Genomic DNA, 15287 nt, shown 5'->3' with positions numbered 1-15287 from the left:
TCTCCACCTGCTCCACCATCAATACCATTGACTTTTCCCATTTTCTGCTCTCTGATAAAACCAATAAGATGGCAGAGAAGCTTTGTCAATTCCATGGCTTCCCTGCCATTTCCCTTCCATTTTGGTGGTGCACATCACACAGGCTTTTATGAATTAAAAAATAACTCCTCAGAGCAGCATCACCTGTTACAGATCTATGTGATTATTGCTGCTGCTGCTGCTTCTTCTTCTTCTTCTTCTTCTTCTTCTTCTTCTTCTTCTTCTTCTTCCTCTTCCTCTTCCTCTTCCTCTTCCTCTTCCTCTTCCTCTTCCTCTTCCTCTTCTTTTTGTAGTATTGTCCCCTCCAAGGCTAAATAAAAATGCTAAATAAAGAATAATATATGCCGTACGGTCACCTCTAGGAAGCATGTTTTGCTAGTTTTTGTAGCATTTCAAAAATCTGCAAAATTCACAGGGACTAAAATATACTGAGGGTACATTCGTGATGATGTGTACACAGAGTGTACCCACCACAATCCTTCTATCAAAGCAGTTTCCATTCTCTCTCTCTTCCCTCTTTTACAGTGTATTAATGCGGTTGGCTTTATTACTTCAGAGCCCTCTTAAAAAGTATTGTCTGCCTTCAGGCTAAGCTGTAATTCAACAGCGGGGAGAAAAGAGCAACTGATACTCTTACATTTTGCACGCTCCTCTACAGCTCTGCTGTTCTGAACTGCAGAAGAAGTCTATAACAATGATAGAACTCTAAGATGATAGAAGTCCTCCTTGCGTGGTTACCCAAGTGTAAAGCATGTCCTGCCTTGACGCCAACTACTGTCAGCTGTAGAAGTTGGCTTTTTTCTAACATGCATTCAGAATTAATTTGCAGAGTATACAACCACTTGTTACCAACTGATGGGCAAGCCTGAGTGCTGGGCATGTCAAATGATGGACACGTAGGGTATTCTATTTAGCCAGGAACTGCTGCAGAGGCTGATATACTGTAGCATTTGACACTGATAGTGATGAGTGGTGTGCAGTGCCAAGTTGGAGATGAAATGCTAAAGCACATTCTTACAGGAGAAGCCCACTTAGGAGCCTGATCTTTCTGACTGCCGTGACTGACTGGGAGAAAGGCCATGCCTGGCTTGAATTATATTACCGTAGAAGGTGAAGGGAGAAAAGACTTACTGCTTTATATCATTCCCCACCTCCCATTTGGGCGAAGCGCATTTTGACAATACGAGTAATTAGAACTTTGCTCTTGGATTAGGAGGAAATGCGCCAGGATAAAAGGAATGAAAAGCTGTCAGATTTCCTTGGCAGTGTCATGTCCTGAAGAGAGATGGCTGCCGGAGCCTTCACCTTCCATGTTTCGCCCATATCCCAGTGCAATAACGTATTGCCTGCATGGCACAGGTTACTGGCAGGCTCAGTAAATCAAAAAGACACTGGAGATGAAAGAAGCAGGTACTCATCTATAGAGTTCAAGAATCATGAAGCCACCTCCCTTCACCACCACCTTGGTAAGCAGCTACAGTGGTACCTCTGGTTACGAACTTAATTCGTTCCGGAGGTCCGTTCTTAACCTGAAACCGTTCTTAACCTGAAGCACCACTTTAGCTAATGGGGCCTCCCGCTGCCACCGCACGATTTCTGCTCTCATCCTGAGGTAAAGTTCTCAACCCGAGCTACTACTTCCGGGTTAGTGGAGTCCGTAACCCGAAGTGTTTGTAACCCGAGGTGTTTGTTACCTGAGGTACCACTGTACAATGGCCACCTCAATGCTATGTTTTTAAAACAGTGGCATTTGTAGGCTCTTCCCATATGCTGGTATCCGTCTAGTCGTGGGAGACAATGGAGGAGTGTGCCTTCGGGGGTGAAATCAAACCATTGGAGAGTAACTGTGCCTGCTGTGGCTGTAGAGACCAATATAGGGGAGACATGTTTTGGTGCAGCTAAAGCAGAGGAAGGCATCAGGTTTTGCTGTTAAAGATGCAACATGGTGTTTCTTCTCCCAGTTGTCATTTCTCCTCTGGTCATTGCTGTGGATGCACAACCTGACTGTCTGTCTCCGGGCAGTGTGGTCATCTGCAAGGGATTCCCACACAGTGGGGTTAATGTTGCCAGCCTTCATGTCATATTTGCAGATGCCATTGTAATGCAGAGTTGGTCTGCCAACAGGCCTGGTGCCTGAAGCCAGTTGCCCTTGGGAAGCACATCCTTGGGGATCCTGCCATCTTCCATGCTATGGACATGAACAAGCCAGAATAGACGTCACTTAGACAGGAGTGCAAATGTGCTGGGAATGGGTGCTTCCACAGGGCATGTAGGAAAGTTTTGTGCAACATCCACACTTACCCATAGGCGCTAGGGGTGTGGGGCACCTGGGCACGGGCTCTCAGGGGCACCAGGCCTGAGAGTTTAGTCCGGGGAAGAGCCCACCTGTCAGTTGGAGTGCCATGATGGGCTCTCCTGCTGTGGGCGGCTCTGCACTGCGAGTTTGGGGGCAACCGAGCCAGCAAGATGCTGAGGCGAGCGGGCGGCTCCACCCTCCTGCGCACCTGGGACTGGGCAACCTGGGGGGGGGGGCACCGGGCGGATCTTTGCACCCTGGCGTCACATACGCTCAAGACAGCCCTGCACTCAACATCATCTACATCAAAATGACCTCTAATATTATTTTTTCCATTTAATGTCTCTGGGGAAAACTCGAGAAAACAAACCTTGTGGAAACTGTAAGCCTGGATTAAATGGGGGAAAGGTGGGGAGGTATTTTGCCGAAGACATCATGTAACACCGGTCCTGAAAGACCAACATTGGCTTCCAGTACATTTCCAAGCAGAATTCAGAGTGCTGGTGCTGACCTTTAAAGCCCTAAACAGCCTCGGCCCAGTATACCTGAAGGAGCATCTCCACCACCATCGTTCAGCCTGGACTCTGAGGTCCAGCTCCGAGGGCCTTCTGGCGGTTCCCTCCCTGCGAGAAGTGAGGTTACAGGGAACCAGGCAGAGCGCCTTCTCAGTAGTGGTGCCCGCCCTGTGGAATTCCCTGCCATCAGATGTCAAGGAAATAAACAATTATCTGACTTTTATTTTTTTTTTTTTAAATAATATTTATTAAAATTTTTCAAAAATACAAAAAATATCACTTTACGGGACTCCCCCCTTCCCCCACCCCTACCATATTCCCCTTTCATATTGTTGGCCAAACAAGTTCCCCATTCAAATTGAAACTTAATTTGTTTTACAGTAAAAAAAAGAAAAAAAAAAAAAAAAACCCAGTGTTCTTTCCCCAAGACCCACCCCATGTCATTCCACAATTTCCATTTTTTAATAAAAGAAGCACCCCAGATAATAGAAACAGAAAAGGTAGAGAATAAAAAAATATAATGAATAATAGACCAATTCAGCAAAAAATAACCAAGTTGGCAAGCCTTTGGAGTTTTAGTTCTCCCCCCCTGTCCCCGGTTTAATTTCCCCCTGACCATCAGCCCCTGGTGTCTGCCTGGAATTCTTAAGACCATAAATCACAACTTTTCCCCAGCTCCTTGCTGGCTTTTTCTTTTTTAAAATTAAAAATAAATTTTTTCAAAATTATTATTATTATCATTATTTTTCAAAACTTTAACTTCAGTCTTTAATAAAACTGTAATAGAACTCCCTCCATTGTTCTTTCCAGGTTGTAGTCTGATTTCCCTTTGTTCCGCTGCTAAAACGTTGTAGTTCGAAAGTTTGGTAAGTCTGCAGGGATGGTTGTTATTCAGGGGCAAAACCTTACGTTCAGTCCCTTCCTTTCTTCAATAGAAAAATCTATTGTCTCCTTTAAAAAAACAAAAAAGAAAACACCCTGAAGACGAGATGTTATTTCCGTTTTGCAGCTTTCCCAGAAGATAACCAGTCCTGTAAAGTTCCATTGGTGTTTTTCCACTTTCCCAATCCTTGTAATGTCCCGAAACTCCTCAAGGGGGATTGTTGTATCTTTGTTTCCTCTAATCCAAAAGTCAATTTGTTATCCATATTCGCCATTTTGTATCCAAATTTTAACAAGTTGTAGCAAATTGTATCAAATTTAACCAGCCAAGTTCTCATAATAAAATCCACTCCGCTTTTCGACTTTGACAGCTATTTTGACAGCTGTCAAGATCTCCGACTCCTTTCACCAGGCTCTCTCTTCAGTCACCCCGGTTCCCAGGGGGGGGGGTTGCGTTTCCCTTCTCCAGTTCCTCCTCCAGCACAGTTCTTGTAGTTCCCCATCGTGAAATTTTGGATTTTTATCAGCAATGCAAGCCTTTTTGGGTCTTGGTTTCCCCGTCCTTGTTTTGGAAAGTTTACAATAGGGAGGGGACTGACTTCCTTTTTGGATCCCCCCCGCTCGTATCCAATTCGAAAAAAAAATTTTTTTTTCCTCCTTTTGAACCCGATTTCCAAATTTACTCACGGGTTGTTGTTGAAAAGTCCGAATTTTCAATGGAAGAAGTCAGCGCTCTCCGCCGAATGGCATGCGGCTTCGCTCAGCAGGGGAAGCAGAGAACTCAAGGCACCACGCTTCTCCCCGGCACCCGATCCGTAGCCTTTAAAAAGGCTCCTTCACGAGTCGGGAGGGCGCTAACGGTGCAAGCCGAGTCTCCATGTCCACGGCCTCCGTGGCCGTGGTTTCTAAGGGTCCCCGCATCGCCGGTGCGGTAGAACCCAGCCCCTGCCGAGCAGACTCCCTCCGGAGCTCGGAGGGAGTCCGCCATTCGGCGATGGCGCCAACCCGGAAGTCCAACAATTATCTGACTTTTAGAAGACATCTGAAGGCAGCCTTGTTTAGGGAAGTTTTTAATGTTTGATGTATTTTAATATTCTTTTGGGAGCCGTCCAGAGTGGCTGGGGAAACCCAAGCAGATGGACAGGGTACAAAATAAATTATTATTATTATTATTATTATTATTATTATTATTATTATCATCATCATCAGGCAACTGCTGCTAAAACCGTGCATGAGCAGCAGTAATAAATCCACAATAAACAACTATGGGGGAGCACCACAAGTTGGCGACTGTCATTGTTTTTACAACATTCAGAAAAGAAGGAAACACAAATGGTTCTCTGATACCCATGGAAAGGGGTAATTCTGTCAGGGTCCAGACTGAGTCAGAGCTAACTGTGACATTGGCACTGGCAGGCTTTTCTTACATTCTTTTCTTATGTCTCTGGTAGGAACTGCCAGCTGCTACAGTCACCTGGAAGCTTTTTGCGCCGTAAAGCCTCATGCACCAGCTCCTGTGTGAGCTTACTACTTAAGAGAGCTGTAGTAACAGAGAAACTACATTAACTTTCAGGCTGCGCTTTCTGCTTTTCTGATTCCATAAACAAGGATGCCGGCAGAGGAGCAGAGGGATGGCTAAGGGATTGGCCAGGGATGGCTGAGCCCCGGGAATAACAAGGCAAAAGCAGCTGCTGCTGTAGTCAGGGAACAGAAGGAAGAGCAGATTTCTAGGATCTAGCAACACTGCACTGTCTTGTCTGCTGTGCCTTGGAAGGAAAGCTTTGCTGTGGATGGAGGAGCTGAGCTAAATGTGGAAAGAGAGGAAGGGAGGGAGGGAGGGAGGGAGGGAGGGAGAGCCTGTTCAATAAGCTTGTAGTTCTGCTACCATTGTATACTCTTGCTGAACTATGTCCTTTCAGTACAATTTTGAATTTCATTTTTAATTCAGTATTGGCCCCACTTCAGCCACTTCCCCTATACTTCCCCTAGTCCAAATCTACAAATGGAAAGCAGCTTATCTTCCTATGATGTTCTATGGAGTATTATTAGATTATTATTATTATTATTATTATTATTATTATTATTTAGATAATTAGATTTTTAGGTAATTAGATTTTTAGATTAGATAATTACTATTTCCCCCCACTCAAAGACAACCTTAGGATGGTGTTCAATCTGCTCTCCACATCACAGCAATTCACAAGACGTCTGTATGAAGAATAGTTAAATTTTACTTTTCCATGTATCTATTCATTTAACAAAATTCACTCACTGCTGGATTGTGAATCAGCCCTCACAAGGTTTACAAAAAATAAAACAAACATTAAAATTGTCGACAGGTATTTTGAAAAATTCAAAATATAATTAAAATCAACAGTTAAGCTAAAAGGATGCTCAGATTCATTAGGAGACCCCATTCCCCTCAACAGAGTGGTTGACAGCCAATTCCTCTTCCAAGCATCTCTGAGAATTGTAGTTCTGTGAGGGGATGGGAGTGTTCTAACGTGTCTCACCACCCTTAAGAAACCAGAATTCCCACAATTCTTTTAGGGAAGACTTGACTGTGGTATGATTCTGCTTAAAATGTCTAGGCCACACAGGGCCTTAGTTTCAGCAAGGTTGCTGCATCATATACCTTCAAACCATCAGTCCTGGGACAACAACTGATTTCAGCGGTTCCTGAGCAAAACATCACCCAAGTTCATAAACAATCAATGCAGGGCTACCGGTAGGCTTGCAAACATGTGTAAAGGTGCCAGTTATAAATGATCTACCACATTTATGTGACTGGGGTGGGGCTGGGGGGGTCTTCATGCAGTTTCTGTCAGGTTGCAAGCCCATCAGCAACTCCCACCCCTGTAGGACTTTGAGACAGGAATCCAAGCTAATGGTCTCCTGATGGCGACTGCAGTATGTTTTTCCTATGGTGGAATTAATATGCTTAGCAGCTTTTCCTCCTCATCCCTGTTTGAGAAAAGGGAGGAGTCCTTATGCAGCTAACAATACTGTACTTGCCTGTTTGGTGTAAGAAATCGCCTTCCCACTGTTGTGTAACAATCACCTTATCTGCTGGGCCAATGAGACGGGTAATGGAAACTCTGGCACAACAGATTCGCTTCTTGATCAATAGTTATTTACTTCTGAGAGGTCAGAGCTTGGCTAATATAGCTGAATAATTTTATTGATAGATCCCATAACAATGAAAAATAAAGTTTGAAATGGAAGATGAATACGGCACTTTCTTCGGACCTGAATATTATTATTATTTGGAAATATTAATAGCTACTGAAGTGTTGAAAGGGCAGACAACAAAAGCACTGAATAATTGTCCTAGGTCCATAATCAGACTTTCATTATTGACCCCTGCTAATATTCTACTGTAAGTGTCTGCTAAATTGGTTCCTTGGGGCTTGAAATATACAGTGATGTTATGAGTTCCTATCGTAAATTGCCACACCGAAAAGTAGTGAGGCTCTTGAAATAGTGTCGGCCCTGGTTTGATCAATACTCAATTCTATGCCGCGCAATAGGCAACTGTTTCCATAGAAACATTGATGTCACAGAGGTTGAACAGTGGCTGTTACAACAAATCATTTCCTTTGAGCAGTTGTAATTGACTATACGTACAGTTGGCTGTCACCTGAGACTATTTACATCAAGCCAGCAACAGAGCTGCATTAGTTATTCCAGGAGTAAGAGGGTTAGCTCTTCTTTTGGTGACCTTACAAATACTTAGGAGGATGTTGCCATGGCAACCAGAGGTATAGCAGGCTGAGCAATAACGCAGCCCCGGAATGTAGCAGCATCCTTTCTGGAATGCAAGAAGTAGTTTTAATAAAGTTTACCTGGCCATCACATAACATAACAGGCAGCATTAAATACTTTTCCTGCCCACCTGTACTGGGTTTAGACTTGGCAAAAAGCAAAAGCAACTAGTCGGACATTACCTGCTGCTGTTGAAAATAGACAAGCTTTCTATTCTATAAAGATGCTTCGGGAATATTAAGAAGGAAGGAAGATTAGCTCAGTTAGCATTTGTACATGGAATGGAAGGGCAACTTGTTCTTTGTCCCAAGACAAAGAACTAGCTCAGGATTTCAGAGTTTTGTGCAACTGTGATGAGAGGACTTTTGAGGTTTCGCTGGATCACAACTTCCATCACCTTCAATATTGTCTCTGCCCTGTGGAAGCTGAGCTTGCCAGCAGGGAAGTCTACTCCTCACTTAGTTCTGACCAGGGGACCTACTTGGGCCCCAGATGATGGGTGCCCAGTAGCACCGACATAACATGACTTCATGGCATCGCGTGCGCCCTGACGTCACGTTTTGTCGCCCCTGGAAGAAGCATCAGAGGCCCTGTGAGGCCTAGGACACCACTTCAAAGGCCCCCCGAGGCATTGGATGCCACATCCTAGGCCCCACAGGGCCTCAGATGCTATCTCCAAAGCCCTGTGAGGCCTCGGATAGGATCTCTGGGAGTTCGCGAGGAACCAGAAGTGGAGTCGGAGACCCAGCAAGGCATAGGATACTGCTTTCAAGGCCCTCCAAGGCCTTGGACGGGACCTGGAAGTCACGTTCAAGGCCCCTTGGAGTGGGTGCTGAGCGCCCACAACAAAAAATTTGTGGGTGCCTGGGCAACCATGGCCCTCTGGAGTTGGTGCCAGTGACTCTGACCAAAATAGGGAAAGTTCAGAGGGCTGGCAAAACTGAACCGACATTAGCGTCAGGGTGGGAAATAAAAATGGCAGTTAGATCCAACTGCCAATGTTGCTTGCTTGGAGCGCTAGGCTGGGCTTCTTAAAGAAATCAAAGCCAGCATGTGATGCTGTGGAAAATATTTAGGAAAGGCACATGCTAAGATCACTTACCATCATCAGTGTGCAGCTTGTGTAGTTGCCTAGAGTCCTAGGCCCCATGTCCTCTATACATTTAAAGCTTAGGGAAGAAAACAAAGAGAAAGAGAGAGACAAAAAATAAAAATAAAACGGGTCCTCCCTTAAAGAGGTGAGACCTGGACAACCAACACCCTGTGTTGTGGGTGGGTACAATTGGTAAGCCACAACACCCGATTGGTAGGTCCCTCGAAGCTGGGTACAATCTGGCCAATGGGACGCAGTTCAAACAGTTCAAGGGACCTATTTATGCCCATGCACGTGACTCAGAGCTTCCTCTTTTGGCGCGTGCATTCGGAACACCCACCCACCTCTCCCTACTTCTAGGGCTTGTTGCGCTTGACCTTGCTATGCCGTCGTGTGTCATCTGTCATTGGGACAGGGGTACGGCAGGAATTTCCCCCACTTGGCTGATTGGCTGTTGCCATTTGGGTTTTGCCTGCCGCGTAGCAAATCGTCACAACTTGTAAGGTTGCGGGTAGGCTCTGGTTCAGGTGATAGGGATGGGAGAACGCTCTCGCCATCACTATGTGAAGGGTATTCCGTTACAGGAATCCAGGGACTCGATGGTTTGGTCAACCCCTGAGAGGGGGTTGTGCGTGTGCCTGAATCCAGGGGGACATTTGGGTGGTGGAGCTAGCCTGTTCTCGGCTTTCTGCTTACCCAGGTGTTCACCCTTGGCTGACCTATGCTGGTGCCCTGGGTCAGCGCTACCTGCATGGCAGGGAGCTAGTCAAACCAGAGCCTATGCAACCAGTCACTTTCTGTAATCAATAAAGCTGTGGCCTAAATTCTGCCAAAAACCAAAAGCAAAAATTTGTGTCAAGTGTGAATTTATTTAGGGGGAAGGTTTCTGGGTCTGAACACACAAAAATCCAAACCATAAGCAACCACTTATAAACACCGCATCCATAAGTTGCCATTTGTGAGCAATATATGCAAATGATAGGGCTATAAGGATTTGGTTCTACGGAAAAAAAGCTTAAACTGCCATCCTAGTGTTTATTACCTGAACCACCTCCGGGATTCTGATAAACACCTGTGATCTGCTGGGTAATTCAGAAACGGAAGCCGCTCTCAACCAGCCCTGCCTTTCTCTTCTTCTTTTAAGTTGCCGCAGTGTTATAAAGAGTGAACACGCTGATTTTGAACATGCACAGAATACACAGGGGCAAGTCAACGTGATGGCTGTCAGCTTAGACCCAACAAAAAGGATAATAGCAGGAAGGACACTGTTTAGCACCTCAGTATGGTGCAGTTAAAGATGGAAGGAAAGGACAGAGGACAATAGAAACCAGTGGGACCTGGAAAGCAATTTACAAGGCGATGCTATGTGTGTTTACTCAGAAGTAAGGTCCACTGTGTTCATTGGGACTTGACCCCCCCCCATGGTATTTAGGACTGCAGCCTTAGCAATTTGTTTTGAAAGAGTAAACAGTGGCAGTTTTTGAACATATATGGTTATAAATGTTTAAGGTGCTACGTGATCAGTTGAGTAGCAATTTCCTTGAAAGTAATACTTAAATATATCCATCATCATTTAGAATTTAGACACACAGTTAAATATTATTGATCATTTGCAATTGTGTGCATCCATGTGTTCCTGTATTAAACCCAAAACTAACGGTAGCATGAAAGGAGTGGAAGATGGAATACAAAATGGCACTTGAGTTTCTAATTACTAGGATAACTTAATTCTCTCCCCCCACCCCCTCGAAAGTCACAAGCAAATTACAGGCATCCAGTTTATAGCATTGCAAACTTATAAGCTTCTAGTCATGAATATGGTAATTTTTTTTATTTTACACTCTCTCAAGATGTCTTGTTAAAAACATTTTATCGGTGATCCTAAAATTCAGTAAATTTGATGCCCCTGGCACCTTAAAGATGGTTAAAGTTCTTCAAAGGGGGAGGGATGCCAGCAATAAATATCTGGCAAATCTAAAGAATATGCACATTTTCCTCAAGTGAGCAATACATTTATCTAAGCATAGTTCTATATTTTGTGGTTCTTTTCTTCAAGTGATGACACTGCAGTTCAATGCGAAAGTGCCTATTGACATTTGCTTCTCAAAATTGCATGTGTAGCTTCAAGAGCACTGCTCCCATGCAGCTATATTTATGGGGGCACCTGGAAGTGGTTACATGCTTGCTCTGAGTTGCCGTTGTTTTGGACAACCAGGTGTAAATGGACTTTATTTGGAGCAATTAAAATCCTCACATTCGCCTCTCTTGACATGCAATTACTGGAGCTCTGCTGTTTCCACTAATTGCTCTTGCTGAGGACATTGGTGAGAAGCCAATGATTTTGATGGGTAACGGATTATCATTTTTACCCGGCTACCTGCGGAAAAAAAAATCATTTGCAAAATCCCATGTGTAATTAGCACAGCTCATGATTAATTGTCCTGCAAAATTAGCTTCACCGTTGCTTTTATTTTACTGCTTCAAATATTAATTAATGTTAACTCCTTTCCTTCATTTTCAGCTTTTGAATATTCAACGTGGCTTTGAAAAATTAGTTAGGGGTTTGAGTTGCATTAGCATGCCGGGGCTTTGATTTCAGAATAAGTATTCTGATTTAGAAGATCACACTCGGGCCATAAATAATTTTTATAAGAGGACAAACAAAGCATCAAGGCATCACGGGAAGGCATTCATGCACTAACCGAAAGTAAATTGCCTCAGTAATGATTCATTCCCCCAGTGGTTTTGGGGAAACATCAGCAAATATTCAAGCGGCTACATTGTGTGGGGCAAAACAATTCCTCACTGACAGGCAATCAATGTATGTGGTTCCTAATCTGTTACTATAGGACACTGGGCAAATACTGCTGCAGTAGTATCTTTGTTGTAAAAACTTATACTCTAAACTTCAATTCTGTGCCGTATCAACTCCTTGCGTGCTGTGATCTGTGGGCTGTTAAGTTTGATGGTGCAAGATAGAAAATGGAAAGTGCCTGTATTTTAATGCCATCTGCCTTAGTGCTCTCCTAACTATTATGCTTAAACTTGTGCTTAAAATAGGCAGGGAGGAGTTATGCTGCGTTGTAACCTTAAGGTGCTTGAACACGTAACATAAAACAGTTCACTACCAGAGCCTTGTTGTTGTTTCCCCTGGAACTGAGAAGCTGAAAGGCATGCTGCCTCTGGATTTGGACATAGTAATATAGCCATCAGGAGTGGGACGCAGGTGGCGCTGCGGCCTAAACCACTGAGTCTCTTGGACTTGCTGATCAGGAGGTTGGTGGTTCGAATTCCTGTGATGGAGTGAGCTCCTGTTGCTCTGTCCCAGCTCCTGCCAACCTAGCAGTTCGAAAGTATGCCAGTGCAAGTACATAAATAGGTACCACTCTGGCAGGAAGGTAAACAGTGTTTCCATGTGCCCTGGCTTCTGTGACAGTGTTCCATTGGGCCAGAAGCAGTTTTGTCCTGCTGGCCACATGACCTGGAAAGCTGTCTGTGGACAAACGCCGGCTCCCTCGGCCGGAAAGCGAGATGAGCGCCACAATCGTCTTTGACTGTACTTAACCATCCAGGAGTCCTTTACCTTTATAGCCATCAGGACTAGCCGGGCTTTTCCCCCTCAGCCGAAACTCACTGGAACTCAATTCCAGCACCTCTCAGGTGGGTGCCATTGCCATTACGTATAAGGGAACAAGGGAGTCATTCATGGTGAGTTATGGCCCCACTTTTTGTAGAAAAATAGCCCTGATGACTAGGTGCCATTGACAGACATGAATCTGCGCAATCACCTTTTAAAGCTATCTGAGGTATCACCCACCGCTACATCTTGTGGCAGCGAATGCCCTAAATTAATCTGGTGTTTGTATATGCATACCTGGAGCTATTGGCACCTCATTTATCCATTGCCTGTTCTAGACAAATCATATTAAAGAAAGGAACCTGCCACCAGCTTTGGACTCCTAAAGCAGGGGGGTGAGGATTGGTGAATTTCCATAGAGGGACGATCACTCTCGTTCAACATTTAGGGCTGTCAAAAAGGTTCTGGGATCTCAGAGCAAATATGAACCACTTGCTCCTTCAACATTTTGGAGCAGGGAGGAAGGGGGAGATTGAATAGTAGTTTCCTCATTATCTACTCTGGTTCTACACAGCTGTCTCCCCCTGCTGTCCAAACACTGTAGTTGACAGAGCTGGCCCTACCATTAGGCAATGTGAGCATCCACCTCGAGCAGTCGTAGCAGCAGCTCCCTCTCCCCAGGCTGCTCCTCCCAAATCCTTCCTCGCCAACAGGGATAGATTTAGCTAACCAAGTAAGTTCTCATAGATAAATAAAGAAAGAAAGGGAAAAGTTGTGGGGAAGCATGCATAAACCCAAACGATATACTTCACCTTATTGAAAATATTTATTGGTGGCCCCATCTTGGTTACTTGGGTTTTGGGAGCCCACATCTTTGGCTCTGTGGGAAGAGAATGGAGGTGAAAAGCAGAAGGTACATACAATGAATGCCTATGGAAGAGTCAAGCAAACCAAGGTTTCCCCCCTTCCCCCACAGCAGTTATCCTTCTTTCCCTTGAACCTACATCACCTTGATGGTGGGTTATTGCACTATCCGCACTTTAGCTGATGCATGTATATACACTGCATGAGGAATAAATTAATTCAAATCAAAATTGATTCTATTAAGAAAGTTGACATTACATTTACCATGGTATTAAAGCACTATTGGCTACTCAATAACATAGTGAGTCAGAGATGAAAACAACTTGGAGGTTACACTGTCTAGGACATGGGATCTGAAAGCAAGCACTTTGTACGCAATATATTTCTTCTATTCATGTTAATTCCTACACACCCACACCCAAACAATGCATCATTTTTTAAAAAATCACTGTGTGCATCTATGGTTGCAGGGGATTAGCCGGTCTAGTAAATATGTGTGGGTGTATAAACACACACACACACGTATAAAATATTCCTTTATGTCTCAGGTTGCGAAAGTAAAATCTATGAAAGTAGCCAAAGTGCTGAAGTTATTCCAATAAGTGAAGAGCTCATTAATTTAAATCTTACACTTGGCATCCTTAAAGGCTAGTGAACAGCATGGTCTGCGTGACGCTAACTTCCAAAATTGTACCACCAGCACTATGGCAGCGGCTAGTATGTTGTTGTTGTTTTTCCCCCAGTGGCATTGCTACTGACAGGAAATGCCTTAGACCTCAGCATTTTGCACAATGGAACACCAAACTCTGTGTAAACAGATCAAACATTTTCACAGGTGATGCTTAAATCAGGCGGTACTTCAATTAGCCTTCAATGCAAGTGTAAAACCTACCATTGCTGGACATTTATGTTGGCTGTAATTCTATGCATGCGTAACGCTTGCTGAAGGCAACAAAGCTTACTTCTCAGTAAACAGACGTAGGATTGTGCAATCATTTTCTCTCTCCTGTTTTTCTGCGCATTAAGATTTATTGCACAAACGATGTGAGAAGTTCAATGTCTTTCTTGATAAGTTACATGATTTATTTCGTGCTATTAGCAGCTTTGCAGGCAGACAGTAGCAGCTTAGAAGGGGATTTCCAAAGGGAAATGACACTGGAGTTGAAAAGGGGTGCCCCCCAGGAGCTGCTTTTGGTGGTTACAAAAAGAGAGAGAGAAGACATTGCCATTGGGAACCCCAAGTTTGAGTTTCAAAGCTGTGTTTGAAGTAATGCATACCGGTACTTCAGTCTTCTCCAACTCGGCGAACTCCAGATGTGATTGAACTCCCAGCCAGCAAGTGGAATAAATGAAGCAAATGGTTAATTTTTCGGGTGGGACACATTTTGTGATTTTGCAAATGGAATGAAAGGAAGGCAAAGCGTTTTTGAGAGGGTTGATGGCAGGAAGAAATGAACACCACAGAAGATGAACAAAATGTTGTGAGTGGTGGCAAAAAGCCCTGCGCCTCATTTTGTGGGTCATTTCTGAGTCTGCGGACTCCGACCTTTCAACATGAGACCATTAAAAAAAGTACAGCAACACAAAGAACCAAACAACCTGTGTCTACTCAGAAGTCAACCACATTGGTTAAGGAGAGCTGACAAGTCAGGGATCAATTAATTAAACCCTTATTGGTAATTTTTCCTGGAAATTCTTAAACCTTTTATCTCAAGTTTCTTCTCAAACATAAGACAAATTATATTACCCTGGCCATGGCAAAAATTTCTCTTGGTGGTAATAAGAATTAGAAATCAACATGCCCTGGATAAAACATAGTGACTGCCTTGGAATGTTTTCTCTGAATTCCTGCTATATTTTGCTTTAGAAACTGTTGTTGTGTGTCTTTGCACCGTAATAAATAATGTGTGTGGACAATGAAAATGGGATTTGCAATCCAAGGTTGTAATTTTGCACATATAACTGGGGGGAAATCCTGTTCCCGCTTAAAACGTAATCTGCTTTGGAGGGTTGAACTTCAAGTTTTCTTAAATACCATTTGGCCAATGACCACATCCCACTTTCTTTTTTAAGACTGCAAGCATCTTTGAGCTGCTTTTCAACCTTTTTAAAAAATATCTATAAAAATAGAACTTCATTTTGGAGCTAAACAAGTACATAGATAAATTTATGCATAAAAACAACAATAATTCTGCACTCGTTAACTTAACCTGCAGATGCTTGAATATGCACACGGTTCCTTCGCAGTGAGAGGAA

The 15287-nt window shown here is 43.8% G+C and overlaps 1 long non-coding RNA gene across 1 annotated transcript; it reads right to left on the bottom strand.

Annotated features, from left to right (window-relative positions):
- Positions 1-328: 328 nt before the first annotated feature.
- LOC310743635 lies at positions 329-9284 on the bottom strand. The gene is made up of 3 exons (XR_014539127.1): positions 7360-9284; positions 5890-5940; positions 329-349 (listed from the first exon to the last, which is right to left on the bottom strand). It is a non-coding gene; the product is annotated as an uncharacterized lncRNA (long non-coding RNA).
- Between the last annotated feature and the right edge of the window lie 6003 nt (positions 9285-15287).

This window comes from Podarcis filfolensis (genome assembly GCF_964270895.1).
Source record: "Podarcis filfolensis genome assembly, chromosome: 1".
Classification (NCBI taxonomy): Eukaryota; Metazoa; Chordata; class Lepidosauria; order Squamata; family Lacertidae; genus Podarcis; species Podarcis filfolensis.
The sequence above is the reverse complement of the archived record's forward strand: the minus strand, read 5'-3'. Positions and strand labels throughout refer to the sequence as shown.